At 43.1% G+C, this 6,000-nt stretch overlaps 1 protein-coding gene across 8 annotated transcripts in view; it reads right to left on the reverse strand.

Annotated features, from left to right (window-relative positions):
* MEF2A (myocyte enhancer factor 2A) overlaps positions 1–4,568 on the reverse strand; it is a 98,800-nt gene extending 94,232 nt beyond the window's left edge. For 3 of the 8 annotated variants that reach the window (XM_081839049.1, XM_081839044.1, XM_081839045.1), the window contains exon 1: positions 4,096–4,568. The gene's annotated coding sequence lies outside the window, so the exon portion shown is untranslated. The remainder of the gene's footprint in view (positions 1–4,095) is intronic. The other 5 variants (XM_081839051.1, XM_081839050.1, XM_081839048.1 and 2 more) reach the window with 3 other exon arrangements.
* Positions 4,569–6,000: the final 1,432 nt, after the last annotated feature.

The following is a 6,000-nucleotide window of genomic DNA, read 5'->3' on the forward strand; positions in this document are numbered from 1 at the left end:
GATAGACCCTGGAAATTTCATTCTTTACAGGTGAATAAGGGAAGTGTAGATTAAAACTTGGCCATTTTCTTGAAACACTTAATTGGGCTTAAGATTTACAAGTGCTAATAACCACTTTGGGGGGCCCTTTTGAGGTCCAGGAGGCAGAATATATTTGTATACAAATAAATAAGAGTTTTAAAGTTTATGGCATTTCTTGCCAACCTCAATATTTAGCAAGTTTCAAATACCCTTGGATTTGTATCATGCTTTCCTTCTACACTGATAGCATTGCATACCTCACTAAAATAAAATAAAAAAGTTGAAAATAAATGTTTGGTAACAAATTAATTGTAGTCTATCAATGCGTAGCTTAGCATCTACCACAACCAGAAGAAAATATAGGCAATTGTTATGTACTACTAAATATGCATGCCCTTCAGCTCAAGATGGCATTCTCTTGTTTCCTCAACTGCTGAGTAAGATGACAGTCTAACCAGACTGTGTATAATTTTGGCCAAGTAGGATACGGAAATGTGAATCAAATATGTTCAAATAATATGCACACTAGCCCTCAAACACAGAAATCTGGTGATGAACAGTACACATTCTACTACCAATTAATTCACAGATTCAAATGAAGGTGGCAATGTGGCAATCATTTAATAAGACACATTGTTTCCTTTTGCAGTAAAGCATCAGTCTCTTTTCTCAAAGCATTATTCTATACAGTCATACCTCATGTTACAGATGCTTCAGGTTATGTGTTTTCGGGTTGAGGACCGCAGGAAACCCGGAAGTACCGGAATGGGTTACTTCCGGGTATTGCCGCTTGCGCATGCGCAAAAGCGCTTAATTGCGCCAGCACCTGTGCATACGTGGCACTTCAGGATCCGAACGCTGCGGGTTGCGGATGTGTTTCCGTCACAGATTATGTCCGCAACCCGAGGTTCCACTGTATTTTGAAAGCTTACATAGGAGCAACAACCAATGTGACTCCTGAACAAACCCCATTCACTGAAAGATCTTAAGCTAAACTTTCATATTAAGTCTCTTACATTTGTTTAACAACAAATATGGCTGCTTCGAAAGAATGGTTCTATTGAAAGCAGTGTTAAATTTCATACCAGAATCTCATAGAATCATAGAATTGTAGAGTTGGAAGGGCCCCAAGGACCATCCAACCCCCTGAAAAGCAGGAAATTTTACAAAATGATATCAGCCATCTAAATTTGCTAAGACCTTATATACATACACCCCATAACATCTCACTACCTTGCATTTCCAGATGCTACTTCTCCCTTCTCTCCCCAAATAACTTCACCCAACACAGGAGATTCATTACGCCAGCAGTGATTAGGTACTTGTGCATTGCTAACCCTTTCAGTGATTCCAGTGGACAATAACCCAAACTTTAGAGAAACGGTAAACTTTGCAAAATTGTTTGCAAAAATTGTTTCCTCCACTTCAACTGACATTACATTCAAGACACTTTAAGAAGCTAATTTAGACCATAATATTATGATTGATTGCATGATAATAATCCTATAGATTGTCATACCCTACAATCTATTAGCGCTGTGATCCAGAGAAGATGCAATGCAATGGATGTATCTGAAATAAAAGAATAAACCCTTTTTTATTCTTTCCCCAAAGCTTTGGAAGGACAGGTGTTACTTGAAAAGAAAAAAGAATATTGTTGCAACTATGGAAAACTAAATTCTCCTTTTTAGTCCTAGAGTTTCAAGAGGGAAAAAATGTGCGAGGATAAACATCAGTGACAAGGCCTTGCAACTCACTCACACAGTTCTTTATAGTAAGCAACAAAGACAATCAGTCACACACTCAAAGGGAAGAATGTCTACCAACATGTCATTAGAACATTAACAAGGACAAAATACTAGCTTAACACTTTGATTCCCTTATCAACAGCAGGGTTCCTATATAAACAGGAAAAGAGTGTTGGAAAAGTCTAACTTTATAAGCTGAGCTAACCTCAAATGGGCTTCCTCAAATGGAAGTGCTGTTTTAGATGAGACAGAAAAAACTCAGTTCCTTTGTAATCTTTATTTCTTCACTGGCAGTCAAAATAAAGCTTAAAAATAGTATGCATTTTTGGAGTGCAATTTTTTCCCCTTGAAGTCTGCTAACAACACACAACACAACACCTTTCCAATATCAAATTATCTGGCAAACAACAGAAACTGTTTCAATGGACCTCTTCCTTGCTGCACCTTCCAAAACAGGTACATGTATTGATCTTACAAAATAGGGAGAAGCATTTCCAGCCCAAACCTGCCATTTATCAAGGAGGGTTCTCACAACTCTAAGCAAAAACAAAAACAGAAGAAAACAAATGTATCCACTTCTCTACTCACCACAGACAAGACTGTCATCCCTTCCATTACGTTAGTTAGCTCTTAAAGGCCTGTCTGGACCCTAAACAAACACCAATCGCTTTCCCTAACCTGCTTCCCATATTCTCCACCCACCCACTAAGAATCCTATGTCAGATTCATAAAATGAGGGTACAGTTTTACCCCAAAAATGAAACATCCCTAAATTCAATTCTCCTCATCTCCACATACCAATCTACCATTTCTTAAAAAGAGAGAGATGGAGAAAGCATAACTTCCAAAATCTCTTGCTCTCACACTCATCCACGTCAATGCATAAATTACTCTTATCAACCTCTCAGACCACAGCTGAGGAGAACAGTGGAAGAAAATGGGACAAAAAAAGATATCTCTAGGAGACAATGTGAGCGAATTAATAGTCTATGAGAGGGAACATGAATCTGTCAACCAGAAGTCTGCCTACATCCTTCCTTCCTCCCCCCCCCCCCAATGTTTCTTGTGTACAAGTCTCAGTAGAAAGAGGGGGTAGATTCTCTTTTGCACACACTCATTCCCCTAAAGTCTCTCTTATTCCACAACTCCTCCCCCTTAAACAAATAATAACCAAGCATGCCTTTTTTCATGTCTTAATACACTACAAGTCCGGATACGGACAGAAAAAGCAGAAAATAGATATGAAAAACATTTATTCCAATCCCCTGAAAATCAATGGGGAAATGACCCAGAGATTTGGGAGGGGGAGAGAAGAGAGAAAGAAGAGGGGAGAAAGCAACACAATCTTTTAATGCAGGCACCACAAACCACTTCAGCTATTATTTTATCTTATTATGACCCAAACTTAGCTCGCCAAAAAGTGCCTCTTCCCAATCTTGAAACAGATGCATAACCACCACAAAGTATTATGTCTTATTGTGTGTACGTGTCTGGTGTTTATATATATAATCATGTAATTTTTATTTGACTGTGGCATTAACTTAAGCATGTGTGTCTGTAAAAAAAAACCCATATATACACACATGTATATCTGTATGTGTACACAGACAATACGTTCAGATATTTGTGTTTTATACACACACACACATTTTGCTTACAGCCATGATCAAATCAGAATATACATAAACATATCACACACTAGTGCATATACATACTAGGGTACACACACACACAAATATAGCCAAACATGTGCATTTCTGCTTCCCAGACTATATGTGCGTGCATCTTTGCTACCAATATTTTCATGCAAATACTACAAAAACTTTAATTTCCCCCTTTCCCCGCCTAGCCTCATCCTCTCACCCCAAATTGCAACTACTTGAGCTAGACGAGTATACGGAGACACACACACAAACACATGTGTGCATTTTTTTTTACTGCCCAGAGACTGTATGTGCATTTTAGCTACCAATTATCATCATTGTCATCACACAGATACTACAGAAACTTTTGATTTTCCTCACCTGCTCACCCCAAATTGCAACTGTTTGAGGTAGGAAGGGGGGGGGAGATGGTGGCAAAGGAGTTGGAGGGGGGGAGAGAAGCAGAAAGAGGGAGGAACCTTCTCCCTCATTTTCTCTCATACTATGCCCCCCTGAACACCCCAACCCCTTAACTCCATCACCTTCCTAACTTGGGGTAAGGACTTGAGGGGTAAAATATATCGCATCCCCCCAACTCCTTGGCCACCTTCTCCTCCAACAGCCCCCCCTTTTGCCGCTCCCCCACCCCATAAATGAGACCCGCGCCCACCCTCTTCGCTCACCCGTTTGCCTCTTTCCTTCCTCTCTCGCCGCCGCCGCCTCCTTCTTCTTCCTCCGCTGCTCCTGCCGCCGCCTCCCTAACTGACGCTCCTCCGGAGACACTGACACCGGCGCACGGATATCCACGGGGCGCTATTTTTAGGCAACACGGCCAAGGTGCTGCCGGAACTACTTCCACTCTTCCCCCCCCCGCCCCCGCCCACTCCCCTTCAAGCCTCTCTAGGCGGGCAATATACGGGCCACACACACCCTTCGCTCTCGTCTTCCTCCGCCGCTTCACACAGCCGCCGCCGCGCTACCCGGGCCGGTTAAGTCAGCGACAGGACCCGCGGGTGCTCGAACAGCCCGGCGCGCGTCCCTAGGCTCTCTTTGGCTCACTTCTTTTCCTCTCAGAGAGCCGCCGGCCGCGAGGACTATGTTTCGCTTAGCAGTAGGGGAGCGGTTCGGCCTCTTACGTTCTTCACACCGTCAGGACCCCGATGCCACGAGGTGATTGGGCGGAGGGCGGGAGAGAAGGCTGTCAAGGTCCAACCAATGGACGGGGGAAGCTGCTGGCCAATCAGCGAAATGTTAGTAGGCGGATACCTCTGCCTCTGTTTGACACAGCGGCGGCTCCAATCAGGGCGCGATACACAGGATAACAAATGACCAATCGGAACTGGGAAGCGCCGTGGCTGTTCCGAGCGGTCCTTGACAGGGTGTAGAGTGTAAGGAGATGCACGCATGCGCTCGGAGCGTCCTCGCTGGCTTCTTTTTTCCTCCAGGGAGCAAGTGACGCATAGACAAGGGAGGGGAGCGGGGCGCATGCGCAGATGGAATGATTCCCTCCAGTTTACCTCGGCGAGGATTGGTCGGATTTGGAATAGGCTGAGGTTTCAGCCTCCGTCGCTAGACAAGATCGGTATACGAGACTTTACCCTACGCGACCCAAAAAAGCAGCCTAACCACGCGCCGCATAATATTTTCACACGCGCGCGAGACACAAGCCTGGAGACACGCGAAATATGCGTTGTGACAGGAGAAGTGTGATTGGTTGAAAATTGTGTGAGAGAAACTCTCCGCCTGGCGCCAGCCAATCACGTCGCTCCTTGCAAAGGGGGAAAAACACTTTTCCTCACGCAATTTCTAATGTAATGTAAAAATGTCACTTGTTCTGTTCTCAATAAAACCAGCTTCTTTTTCTACATCACTTTTAAAGCTCGTGGATAATTTTACCACTAGTTATAGTTTATTTGGCTCTATAAATTATTTGTGTGTTTATTTTAAAAATCCATTTGTGTTCGTTTGTTTTTTGAAACCAACACTTTTCACCCAAACAGGACACTTAAGAGAACAATAAAACTGTTAAGCAACAAATCGTTTTAGGTAGACCGTTTGGATGTGTGTCCCCCTCCTTATTAAGCAGTATATAGTTCTAGTTAAATAAATAAAGCAGTGCAGGACTTAATATTGTGAGGGAGTTGCATACTTGCTGCAATCTTTTACGTATTGACCTGTTTATGCTCAGAGGTCTGACCCTTAGAGCAATGGTGAGGAATCTATGGGCCCCCAGATAGTCTTTGACTACAGTTCCCATCATCCCTTTCCATTAACCTTGGTAACCATGACTGATGGGAGCTGCAATCTAATGATAGAGTCCGTAATTTGTTGAAGCTTCCTTAGTGTTACAGCCTGAATTGTATCGCCTGGGCAATTCCTTGGCCTTGAGTTTTGGCCTTGAGTTCTAGCAGACTGTTTTAGGGGCTCCTCTGAATAAAGCTTCTTGTATTAAAAAAACAAAAACAAAACAATTTCTCATTCTTGGTGCCTGTTGTTGGGTGCAGAAACATTACCAAATCCAACATCTGGAGGGCCACAGATGTGCCTTCCCAGCTTTACACCCGATTTGCCCAACTTGGGACTGCTCA

This window comes from Podarcis erhardii (assembly GCF_964252035.2).
Source record: "Podarcis erhardii genome assembly, chromosome: 14".
Classification (NCBI taxonomy): Eukaryota; Metazoa; Chordata; class Lepidosauria; order Squamata; family Lacertidae; genus Podarcis; species Podarcis erhardii.